We start from the raw sequence: 13,799 nt of genomic DNA, 5'->3' as shown, positions 1-13,799 counted from the left end.
ATTATAATTTACCCCTGTATTCCAGATCCCGAGCAGGGTTTGCCACTGCTGTACTGCAAGCGATCCTAACCACACCATAATCTATTCTTCCTCCTCCCTAGTTGGCTATGGTATTCTACCCAGTTGTTATGACTGCAGATGCATCCATGAAGGACATAGTACAGTTTTGTACCTACCATAAATGTAGATGTCGAACTGGATAGCATCTGCAGTCAGGATTACCCTCCTTCCCCTCTGTGGTACTCCTAGGGTATTTACCCTCCTAATAGCTAGCTGGTGGGGGGGAGTCTCTTATGGTGTATTTGTTTGTATATATGTACATACATGCTTATTTTTTGTGTTTGCCTTCTATCCTTTGGGAAACATTGGCATTTTTACCAAAATTTAGCCTTCCAAGAGGGCAACTGGCATCTGGGGCAAGAAACACTGAAGAAAATGGCGTCGGCTGATGCCTTTATACCCGAAGACCAGCAGAGATGACGTCGGGTGAAGTGCGACATCAGCCGAAGCCGGACCCAGACTTTGGAATCCGGCCGACCGAAGGGCTGCCTGACGACAGGACAACCCAGTTGTTATGACTGCAGATGCTATCCAGTTCGGACATCTACATTTATGGTAGGTACAAAACTGTACTTTTCTTGTATAGATTCCTAGCATTTCAGCAGTAACAACTTTTGATTATCCTGGTAAGATTTATCTATGCTAGAAGGTTAATCAGGTTGGCAATGTCTAAAGAAATGTACTACAGTGGTGGACAAAGTTTTAGTCAATATTCATTAGCCTAGAGGGGACAGGTTCAGGCTAACCTTGCAAGTTGAGTAGTCTATCAAACATATCCTTCCAAGCAGACAAATATTATGCCCCTTTCTAATGGCACCAGAAACTTAGCCAGTTATCCTTCTGTTCATACTGTGACCTAATTCTTGCAGAAGGTAGAATGATGCTGAATGTTAGGCTCATATAGGCCTGGGACACATTCTGAAAGTTCTATCATGTCTGTCTTCATATAGTCCAAGGAGGCACATCTCATGTCATTTACACTCACATGGACTATAATTTAATCATACGGGTTCCTGTGGTTCAATGACCTGAGTGCTTACATAATCTGGATGATCCTTGCACCTGACAAGCCACTGACCATGACTCTTTCCTTACTCAGCATGTTGAGTGGGACATCTGTACATCTCATAATGGAGTCTCATATGACCAACATTTAGGGTTGTGTGGTGGTATGCCTTAAGAGATTATAGGTTGAGATGCTTTGTGATGTAGCTATATATGTCATGGTATAGCAAAAAGTGCAGGAATGCAGTAACAAACAAGGAAGTACAAATCTCTCTTTATGGTGAGCAGTGTTCTGTAAATAATAAGACATCATGGCAGGTGATGCTTTTGTAGATATGAGGTTGTTAAGTGCAGCATCTGTGAGGAATTTGAAGTTTGGGAAGATTACATTTAAGAGGCTTAGCATACGTGGGTCTAAATGTCCTATCCATAGTATGAGTTTCACAATGGGATGGTGCAAGAGAGATTCACAGCTGAATAACTAGGATGCTGTAAGAGTATAAACTACAAAAGACTGTCTAAGAGTAAACTTGCAGGGTGGTGGTCCTCAATGGGTAACTTGACACTCTATGTGCAACTAAGTACTAGGAAGAGTTCAGAGAAAGTTTTATAGTAAAAGTTTCATTTCAAAGTAATTCAAAAAGACAAACTGCAGGCCAACAAAACTTCAGTGCTGAGTCAGAAGCCAGACCACTAAACCACCATAGTTCTGTACAATACAAATAATACTCTAAAAAGAATCAGTCCAGCAGTTGAATTACAACACCACAGCAATGTATTGGCAAATTAATAAAAGGTGCTAAGTGCTTTCATCCCCATTAAGTCATGAGACTTCATCAGAGTACCAAAAAATAACAATTTTCCATTTTTAGACTAAAAAGCGAAAGGTACAATGTTGCCAACTGGCTATTTTTCTAAAAGGCATATTACATACAAGTACCATGAATGAACAAATAAATGGAGTTGTTATTCAACTACTTCCAAGTACTAATCACTAAAACACTTGTTGCGTCTTTTGGCTTTTCCCAGTTAGGGGTCGCCACAGTGGAACTCCTGTCCGCTAATGATAGGCAGTATATTTTTACGTGCTGAGTTGCCGGCCCTGACGCACAGCCTTCAATGAAGGTACACCCATTCACATATCTCTCCACACAGAAGACGTTCTAGCTGAGAATCAAACATGACAACGTCTTACTGTGAGGCGACAACGCTACCTCAGCACCACCACCACAGTAATCACTAAAACACTACAATTTAAAAATACAAATACAAGAAATAGCAACTCCATTTATTTGTTCATTCATGGTATTGTATGTGATATGCCTTTAAGAAAAATAGCCCATTGGCAACATTGTACCTTTTGCTGGCTTTTTAGTTTAAAAATGGAAAGTTGTAATTTTTTGGTACTCTGATGAAGTCCCGTAATTTAATGGGGATGAAAGTGCTTAATACCTATTATGAAATTGCCAATAAATTGCAGTGGTGTTGTGACTCAACTGCTTTTGGAGTATTTTTTGTATTTTACAAAAATGTGGTGGTTTAGTGGTATGGCTTTTCCTTCTGACTCCGCACTAAAGTTTTGTTTCCTTTCATAGTGCCTGTCTGTACAGGGCACTGCCAAACCCCTATGCACAATGAACAGTACTGTGCAAATGCATCATCTTTATACAGGCCCAGAAACTAACTGGTTTGGGGGTTTAGTAAAATGGTTCAGGTGTTTGCCTTGTAAACAGGGTTTGATTCTCACCAAGGTAGAACTGGCCACATGTAAAATGATCAACAAGGGCAGCTAGCCTAGTACTTGGCTATGAACCTGTGAAACAATCAAAGTGGCCCACTGATCAATGACCAAATTACAATTAAAGCTCTGATTGACCAGAGGGCCTTCTTGTTTGTTTAATCAGTGTCTGGGCCTGTATAAAGTTGGTGCATTAGCACAGCTCTGGGAGTTGGCATACTCTATAAGGTGTTTATCTCACAGACACAAAGTACAGGATGTGATTTGATTCTCACCTTTGAATTGATATTAGCTAGGCTTAAAATAGTCTGCAAGGGTATTATCCTAGTACTTATCAATGTATCTATGACAAGAGTGATTCCAAACATCAAAGTGAAATCAAGCTACTCTCCACTGCCACTAGAGTGCAGACTTAATTCTTCTTAATGTAAAATTATCTGTGTTGAAGCAAAATAGTACATGAATATAGTAAATAACAAGCAAATACAATGAATCACTGCCTAAAGAATGCTCACAAAGTACAGAAATTAGCAACAAAGAGCAGTAAATGTCAGGGTCATTTTAATATGATTTAAAGTGCAGAGGTACAGCAAATATTACACAAATATAATGGTAGTAATCTTAACCTGTAAAAAGAAGTGCAACTTAGCAAATTATTGTATTTATCTGCCAAGGATGGCACAGGATTGAAGCAGAACACTGTCAAATGTGTGGCATGGACACCAAGCAGTTTGATGCCCTCTGCAAATTAGCCCAGAGCTGTGCAAATGTGTTGACTTTATATAGGTCCAGAAACTGACTAAACAATCAAAATGTTCCTCTGGACAATCAGCAAATTACACTTAAAGCTGACAGTAGTGATTCCCAAGCTCAAAATGAGATCAAGCTACTTTCTAGTGACACTAGAGTGTAGAAATAATCTTTCTTAATATGCAACTGCAGGTTTCACTTTTTCCAAGCAGATTCAACTGTGGGTTTCATATTCTACCTTCCACATTTGGAGAATAATCTGTCACAACTAGATACATATTTCTCTCTTTTCACTATTGTATCCAGCTCCTCCCTCACACTCCCTATATATAGACATATGTATGCATGTGTATATATATATATATATATATATATATATATATATATATATATATATATATATATATATATCTATATCTATATCTATATATATGGGTCTAGGACATATACTCGACTTATCAAATCACCAAAAGTCAAAATCACGCACACAGAACAATGAAAATGGAAACACTCGAAAACACAGGCAACCGAATATTAGAACACCGAAAACAACAGAACAGCAAATACGTACAGGTAACACACACACAACACAAACACTCCAAAAATAAATACACCAAACACATACACTTAACATAACCCTATGACTAACCCTCCACTAAACCATACATACACTACAACTTATCCACTTACCTTAACCCTACCCTAACCCTAAAGTCCATGGCTACCGCACACACACCTTACCCACTCCCTAACCCTAAAGTCCGTATCGCACACACACCTTACCCACTCCCTAACCCTAAAGTCCCTATCGCACACACACCTTACCCACTCCCTAACCCTAAAGTCCCTATCGCACACTTACCTTAATCCAGTCCGTAACCTCTGCTGCACCTATTGGCCATTCTGTTCATTTCGGTAATCTCATATTCGCTTACCTGTGTTTTTGGTTGTTTCCGATTTCGGTGTTCTGTGCGCCTGAGATTCACGTTCGGGTATTTGATTATTCGAGTATATGTCCTAGATCCATATATAGATATACATATATATATATATACATATATATATATATATATATATATATAGAGAGAGAGAGAGAGAGAGAGAGAGAGATATGAATTATTTTGCTTAAGGTGTATGAACCATGGCTTGAACTTGATATTTATTCCTAACAATGTAAAAAGTGAAAGTTCAAATGTCAAAGGCATGTTGTTTTTAGAGCAACATGCTTAATCTGGAAGAACATTTAGATCAACATCAGATTAAGGGCTTCCATACAAAGGCTGCTTAATTTTCTAGACAGATCTTGGCAGCAGCAAATCAATCATCTTTGCTCTTTCAAGTGATACTCACATGATGTAATCCAACCTACATAATAAGCAAAGGTCTTTTTTCTCATCAATGTGAGATAGTTGTTTACTTTTTTACATGCAAAGTTGTTTTTATAAAATCTGGCCTTTCTACTTCTAATTCTAAGGGTATTTCTTTCATTTCTGATGTGGCTTGTTCTTGTGTTTGTTTAACATTTCTGATCAGAATGAGTTCTTGACTCTGATTTTACACATGAACACCACAAGTTGTGGGTAGGAGCATTGTACTTTATGGCTGGTGGTTGCAACCACATATGAGTTGGGCACAAATGAGTCATCAGATATGTTCAGCAATTATTTTTTCAACTGCTTTGGAGGACACTTTTTTCCCTAGCCTTTAAGAAACTATCACTGATCCTGTGTTACTCATAATTTCAACCCTATCTCAAATGTTCTTTTTTATGGTAAGGAGATCAAAAAAGTAGTCTAATTTCAGTTTTGATTCTATCTTATAGTAAACTGAATTAACAATCCCTAGTAGTCAATTTTTCTTGACATCATACTGAATCATCTCCTCCATTATTAGCCCTGTGAATTATTTCCTTATGGACACAAATCAGCATTGCTATCTCATCCAGGTGGACCTCTCCATAGCAATTAGCATTGTTGACCATGGCCTTCTGATCAGCTGCCAACATTCTTACTGTGGTTTATTTTCTATTGTCCTTCTGTGGTTCACCTTCCACTTGGCCATTTCCAGATGGATGTTTTTGAATTAAACTCTTCCAGTTCTCACTCTTGAATTGTGTAGTACTACAGGTTTGATCCAGGGCCCATTTCTTTTTACAGTCCTCATGCTGTCTTTAGAAGATCTTATAAGAAGAAACGCATTGCAAGTGTGTATCCCTCTGTGGTAGTTTGGAAGCCATGTTGCAAAGGCTTCTTGCAAAATAGTTGAATTACATCCCAAGTGTGCACTACCTTGAGAGATTCAACTACTTTGCTACATAAATAATTTATTCTCTATTGTGGCTATACACTTGTGTTTGTTTCCAGGTGTAATCTTGTTGTTACTGTGGACAATTAACTGGCATGCAGGGACCAGTGGTAGATCTATAGTGTCTTGTTTCCATCTACAAATCAATTCCAGGATCAGGCAAATGATATCTGAAAAGGGCCATTCTATAGATGTTTATGCATTGGCCTGTTCTCACTGTGATTACTATAATGCCTGTCTGAGTCTTTTATTATCTTGGCAACTATAATGCCCTTTTCTTAGCAGTCCCTTATACTGAAATAGATCATTTACAGTAAGAACTAAACTCTGTTTGCAGGCTGCTTAGTGGATTATCATATTGCCAACATATTAAACCACTGCTATGGAGTTTTCACTGGTTTCTTGATGCCATACTGATTTTAAAATGTTGATGCTTGTTTGTACCAGTAAAACCTTGATTGCTCTTACATGAAGGAGTATTCTAGCCCATACTGACCTGGTTGAGTGTTTTGCTTAGCTGTAAGGTTCCCAGGAGCTAGTTGTGGTTCCCAGTGTGTGCATTTGAAAACCTCTTGCATTCATTTGCCTATAATCACTGTAGTTCTGGCAGTTATTACCACTGTGGCTTCAGAAACATCACAGCATGGCATGATATTGGATACCTCCTAACTGTTGCCTGTTTGATTTGTCGCTCTGTGATAACTTTTCCGATGAGTACCAGGTATTAATTTAATCATTTTAGTTTTTCATTCTTATTCAATGATTTCATCATTTGTGGAAGAAGGAATTGACTTGTAAATGCATTTTATTTTCTATGAGGAGAGACTATTATTTATTTATCTATATATGCATGTGTTAACCAGAGTAGGTCACTGATCCACATGGGCCATGTTCAGGTTCAGCCTGGATGGAAAAAGTACAAGACAATGACATGAAGAATAACATTATGCAGAAGGTCATACACAGAGACAAGTTGCAATGTATAAGAAATAGTCAGAACAGCTTAAAGGAATAAACAGTACATGGTATAATTTCTAACATAGACATATTCTCGACAGTTGATGTTCTGCATTGGAATACTTTATTATAGAAATAACCCATGCCTGGGTGTGGGTAATGCTGGATTTACCCACGGTTGGTGTGGTTTGGTCATGAGGGCGAAGCCTGATCGGCCAAACAAAGACAACCCTAGGTAAATCCAGCATTACCCACACCCAGAAGTGGGTTATTGCTATTATACAATGACATTATTTAAGAAAAAAATAATTACTTTTCTTAAATAATGGCATTGTATAATGCCTCCTTACTGCCCTTCCGCAGCCATCTGGTATTCTGCGGCAGTTCTGATGTACTGCGCATGCGTATGCTTATGCAGTACATCAGAGCTGTGGGCGGAAGCAATAGAGAAAGCAAGATCTCTATTGCTTTTTACAAAGTGTCTCACTATGTTAAAGGAGTTTAACATAGCGAGACAGCTTTAAAAAAAGCAACGGAGAATCTCCGTTGCTTTTTTTTAAAGCTGTCTCACTATGTCAAACCCATTTAACATAGCGAGACACCTTTTAAAAAAGCAATGGAGAGAGGAAGACCTCCGTTACTTTTTTTAAAGCTGTCTCACTATGTTAAACTCGTTTAACATAGCGAGACAATGTGTAAAAAGCAACAGAGATCTTGTGTTCTCCGTAGCTGTAAAAAAAGAGTTATACTAATGGAAAAAGTCCGGGTGACCAGACCTTTTTCCATTACTATAACTCTGATTTACAACGTGCACGCTGACCAATCAGCATGCACGTTTTGGAATATTAATGGGAGGTCGTTGTATAATAATAAAGTGACAAGGGTAATTCAGTACCATGGAATGTTAATGTGCAGTTTTGTTGGAGCTGTTAGAGAGTATAAGCAGCAGAACACTAAGTGACATTACATTCACTGTCGCATTTACACTTTACTTGTTTGAATAAGTTAAAAAATTATTTCCTGAATGTGGAGAAGGACATTATGTCCTTTATTTGTATAGGAATGGTTTCTCATAATTTGGAGGCCACTACAGAGAAATACTAAGTACTTTTTTTAAGTTGATGAATGTGTATGCTGGATCAGGGTAGAAAATTATTGTTGATTTCAGGTTATATGGGGGGATTCCTCTGTATGACTTCTGGTGAATTATGGGAAGAAGAAACATCCCTACTATGACTAACTGTACTTTCTCACTACCTTTACCACCAAGTCCTTATCCTTGTCAAAATACAATCATTTAGGGACTCCACTACCTTTGGGTACAATTGTTTCTCATTTCCTTGACAGGTGGGTGAGAAAAACTGTAACCCTGGACTACATCTTAGAGTCTATGCAGTTTCCCCTTCCTTTGAATGTCATATTGGTTCCAATATCAGCTGCAGCTCTCTATGCCGGCAATTCTACAACTGTGTAATTACAATGCATTCAGGTGGTTCCAGCTACAGAAAATTGAAAAGGATTTTACTTAATTGTATTCCTGGTTCTCTTGCAAATCATCTGTAAAGAAAGAAAATATTTGATGCTCATCCTGCAGCCCCTACTGTTGCTGAAAAATACCTTTTTTGTCACTGTGGGCATAAAGAATACTTTTTTTACATTACTGTAAATAGTTCAAGATAATATCTCAGGATCATGATGAAAAGCTCCTACTTCAGTCCCCCTTGTCTTCAGACATTGTAATGCAGCAGAAGGTCTTCGTCGAGTACATTGCACTGTTGAGAGCTAGCCCCATTATTCTGCAAATGGAACATTACTTGATTCTTGCATATTCCCTGGAGGAAATAGAAACATTCCTCCTATATCATAAACCTCCATAAACGGATCTTGTTTCTTTCACTGTTCAATGCCATCCTGAATGCATTTCTGGGTGCCATGGTCTACACAGTGTCCACGAGAGAAAATGTGCTGCTAATTAAGCAGCTCTTCTTCAAGATTTTACAGGAGATCTGTTTAATAGGGGAAAGTTCCTAAAAGTCTTGATGTACATCAGATTCAATACTAATGGTTCCCATTCAATACTGTATATGAGGAAGATCCATTTCAGTATATAATGAGCATCTGGGATCAGCTAAAACAATCTCTACAGAAAAAAAGATAACATATTATCCCATTTATCAGGTAGAAATTTGGTGGACTACAAAAAGCTGAGATAACTCCAACCTTCCATCTACCCACCCGAGCTGTGCTAGATAATGAACAGATTTGCTTTGGATTATACATGCAACATGCTTGCTACATCTCAAAGAATAAGATCTGTGACCCAATGAGGTGATAAATAAGCATAAAATCTGAAAGAGGTCATGGGGATTATTTATATCTTCCAGATATTTAAGTATTTGCTCAACTTTGGGATCCTTCAAGAGATAACAGACAATTCAGTTGTGACATGGTACATCAGCAAGCAAGGGCACATCCAGTCATACCCATTCTGAGGTGTCTCTGCAACTTTTGCATCTAGACATAAATAAGGGTATTTGTCTGCATGCATCTTAAATCCCCTCTAAGTAAAACAGATATGCAGACTACATTATCCTGACTTCAGAAACATTGCATGAAATAAAACTAAAGGTGTAACCCCTGCATTATTTCTGTTTACTCTGCAGTCATATGTTGTTGTACTGTTGTAGTTATTAAATAGTTGTAGTAAGCAGTGTTACCCACACTGTGGTATGCAGATAAAATGTGTATGAAGTGCTGTATAACAATGTTGGAAGTGCAAACAGGTCAGTCATATTAGACTAAATACACTGCAAAGCCTCACAACAATTGCCTGATAGCATAGTGTACAGTGATCTTAACTGTAATTCTTTTGTCACACACAGCAGGGCTTTGGATCCCAGGAGTGTCAGTAAGTTGTATGCATAATCATTCCACACAACTGTGCACTGTTTGTTAGAATGTTCAGAGATAAAGCTGTATGCATATATACACTTAACAACTGTACAGATTTTGCTAGAATGCCCAAATAGAAAGTGGTATGCATATTCATACACCTCAACTGTTCCAATCTGCCCAGTATGTCCTGATAAATGGCCCACATCACCTGCCTTTTGCCTTGTTCCCCTGACAAATTAGTGGTATAATCCAAGAAATGTAGGCAGCTGTTAATGACATATAACTGATAGTCAGACTTGTACATAGTCAAAGAATGTACATGCAAACATACCTGTCATCCCAGCATCTCACCCAACGTGTATGACAGCAGTCCCAAAACATGTTGCATTAACACCTGCATCTTGTCAAGCCTGTACGTAAGAGACAGGTCCCATACATACTAATCTATAAACATACCATTGTACAATATAACGTCATTGGGTAGTGTAATAATACATGTAAGGGACAGACCACTGCAGTGACTATGAATGTTGTGAAAACTACAAGGATTTATTAGTTGTTAATTGAACTCTCTCTCTCTCTCTCTCTCACCCCTACCATATGTGCAAAACAAACCGATTTACACAACTCATTTGGTATGTCTACACTCCTAACCTTTGTTGGGACATATGTCCTATTGGTTTATAAATATTCACATCTGTTTCTATGCATGTGTCATGTTACAATACTCCCATATTGGTGTCCTGTTGCCATCAATTAAACCTGCATGTTGTTGTAATGGCCACGGTTTACCCATATATGCATGTGTTCTGCCTGCTCTGCAACTATTTTATATCTAGTGCCCTGGGTAATGGGAATACCTATGCATGCTGTTATAACTAATCATGAATGCTGTTGACTATTACTAACCCATATCTGCCTTAAACATGCTACAACATAGCTGATACTGAAATTAGCAAACCAATATTGCTCTTGAGTAAACCTCATTTACTACATACTGCCTCCTGCTCATTTTCCAGTAGCTCAGCAAAGTTTGGAGTCCTAGCTTGCATTCAAGAAGTGTTTTAGTTACATCCAGTGCAATCCAGGCAAGGTTAAGTTCCTTTAATTACTGTATCACCCAAGTTGTTTTGAGAAGACACTACTGTTTCTCACTTTTATGTGTGCATTTCACTGTTTATTTAAATACTGTTCCTTGCACTGTTACTGCTATAAGACTGCCTTGATACTGCCTCCTGCAAGGGATTTCCAGCTAGTTGTTTAAGTGGTTTGTGGAAGCATTGTACTTCTGGGTCTCTTCTACTGTGTTTTTACATTAGGATGTCTGGGTTTACTCATTTTGTGGGAAGGGGTGTTTGTCTGCACTACCTGAGTTAAGAAATACACAAAAGTACTCATAGTGTAGTCATTTTATTGGCCAGAGGGTCCATTAGTTAGCTTTCTGTTATTTTCTGCTGCTATACATTTTATGCATTTATGTGGGTTAGCAGTGTCCTTTACAGTAGCAAACACCTAGAAAGAGCCGTTCATAAAACTGCACCCTGTAAAGCAGCAATATAACAGAAATACCTTGTGTGCCAACAAGCTCAGAGCAGCTAGTTGGGATTCAAGTGGCAATACCTACATATTTGGTTGAATTCAGTATTGTGTAAACAATTTAAAGTTAGTATAATTTAATACTGATTAGTATAATCTGCTCTGGTAAAGCATCCTTAATAGCCTTCTAACACCAATACACCACCCACTTGTAGCTCACAAATCAAAGGACTTGACAATATTGATATGCAATTTCCTAACTTCTGTGTAGCCAGCTTGGTGGATATGGGTATCTTGAGACAATGTAGCAATTGTCTCTTGTTTGCTGCCAACCAGTAGTGTAGCTAGAGTAGGATGAGGCTAAGACCTGAGTACTGCAGTGCTCCATGCCACAGAGTATAAACTGTAGAAACTGTTTGCTACATTTGTAGCAAGCAGTTTCCTACAGTTTAAAAAGGAGAATGTTTTAAACTAAAGTGTAAGCACTGTAGCACTCTTGGAGACAAATATAAAAAGAAGAGTTGGGGGCAGGGTACAAAATGGGAAGGAAGTGGGGTTTATCATGCATCTGGCCACCGTGTTAGTGTGCCAGTAAAAGGAATGTCTGTTTTTGCTCTTCAATGGAAGAGCGGGGGGGGGGGTACATCTAACTGTAATAATCCAATCACTCATTTCTCTCTTCACTTGAAGAGTGGAGGGAGTGGAGTGCTGGTTCACAATACTGGTCCAGGGCAATGGCTGTACCTGCTATACTTCTGCTGACAGCACTTAATCCTTAAAGAAGCAGACACAGTATGTGACAGGTGTACTTACACAATGACACTGAAGGCTAAACTCTCACATACAAGCGCACATCAGGTTATCAAAACCACGCACACAACACCCACTTCATACAGTACACAACACACACATAGACTAATGGGTGTTGAGTCATTTTAAAGCAATCTTACTAAGTAGCCCAGATCACCCGTTGTCAAAGCTATGCCTCAGTAAGCCCAAAGGTACTCAGAAAAAGCAACACCTAACAACACACATACTGTCACTGTCAGTGAAGCCCCAAACACTAAGCCACAAGGCAAGCAAACACACTTCCCAGTACTCTTGTTATCATAGGGGACTTCATTGTAAGAAATACTGATGCACCAAAATGAGCTAAGAGAAGATAACTGTTAGTTGCTTATATGGAGGCAGGATTCACCAAATCACTCATGCACTCAAGTCATTATGACACAGGTCCCAGTATGATTCCATCATAGTCCTTGTAGGTGTAAATAACCTGAGATGTACCACCTGGACTGTATGAAAAGAGATGTTCTGAAGCTTTCCAACTGTGTGTCTCAGGCTGGTATGAGCCTAGCCTTGAGCAGCATATTACCATCATTGAGGATGATGTCACAATATGAACACAGAATGACTGATTTCAACAACTGCCTGTCTTTCTGGTGTCATTCTAATGGGATCCAGTATTTTTCAGCTTGGGAGGACTATGTTAACAGACCAAATTTTTTAGCAAGAATGGTATGCACCTCTTCCCTCTAGGATTTTGAATACTGTCTAAAACGTTATCCACCCCCATAGTGCATTTTTTAGGCAATACTAAATTGGCAAACCTACTGGCAATAGCAAAATCAACTCAACTGAACTTCAAGGTGTTACTGTTTATTGCCATGAGCCTAAACAGAAAACTACACTCCCTCCAAGCCCTCCTCATACTTGTGAAAATAGGCATCTGTGCAGTGGTTTAAAGTGGCAGACCGTACCCAGCAGTGCAAGGTTTCATTGCCTTCCATACTTTTAGTCCAGTAGCTGAATAGAAAAGGGCTAAAGGAGGAGTTGTCTCAATATACATTAATAAGCATGCTTCTATGGTGGTCAAACAGGATGATGCGCTGGAGTTACTCCATGTGTAGATCACCATAGACAAAATCCCATACCAAATCCTTGCCAGCTGTATGTCACCTTCCATGTCCCAAGAAGCTTGCAATGCATATTTGAACCTACTAAAGACACTTACCATCCAACCTAACACCCTACTCATGGGAGACTTTAATTATTCCTCTACAGACTGGGAATCCTACACAGCCTCAAGTCTACAGACAAAGAGATTGGACTTGTTATACAAACTCTCTTGATCAAATAGTGAATACACCAACTACAGGCTCCAACATACTGGACCTTGTGCATACAAATACTGGAGTATGCTGCACCCCCTCCCCCAATGTTTCATCCTGCCTCATAATGTCTGACCATAAAGCTGTCTCCTTCAAAATCAAAATCATCTCCATAATCCCACTGAAACCATTAACAGTTAAGAACTATTCCAAGGCAAATTACCTTTTATTAAGTGATGGCTTGTCAAAATTCAATGCCCCTCCAAACCCAGGCAACACAGCAGTCTGTGCTAAATTGCTGTCAGAAAGTCTGTACAATGATGTTAATGGCTGCATAGAGGCTGCTGTACCTACCAGAAGTAAGCTAGGACTATCCATAGGAACAAACCATCATGGTGGCATCCCAAATTAAACAGGAGATACAACAAGAGGAATAAAATTAT

The 13,799-nt window shown here is 38.8% G+C and overlaps 1 protein-coding gene across 4 annotated transcripts in view; it reads left to right on the top strand.

The window, feature by feature from the left end:
- LOC122798186 (squalene monooxygenase-like) overlaps nucleotides 1–13,799 on the top strand; it is a 1,096,774-nt gene that overhangs the window by 521,105 nt on the left and 561,870 nt on the right. The window lies entirely within an intron of this gene.

This window comes from Protopterus annectens, chromosome 3.part1 (genome assembly GCF_019279795.1).
Source record: "Protopterus annectens isolate FY-2018-M chromosome 3.part1, PAN1.0, whole genome shotgun sequence".
Lineage (NCBI taxonomy): Eukaryota > Metazoa > Chordata > Ceratodontiformes > Protopteridae > Protopterus > Protopterus annectens.
The sequence above is the reverse complement of the archived record's forward strand: the minus strand, read 5'-3'. Positions and strand labels throughout refer to the sequence as shown.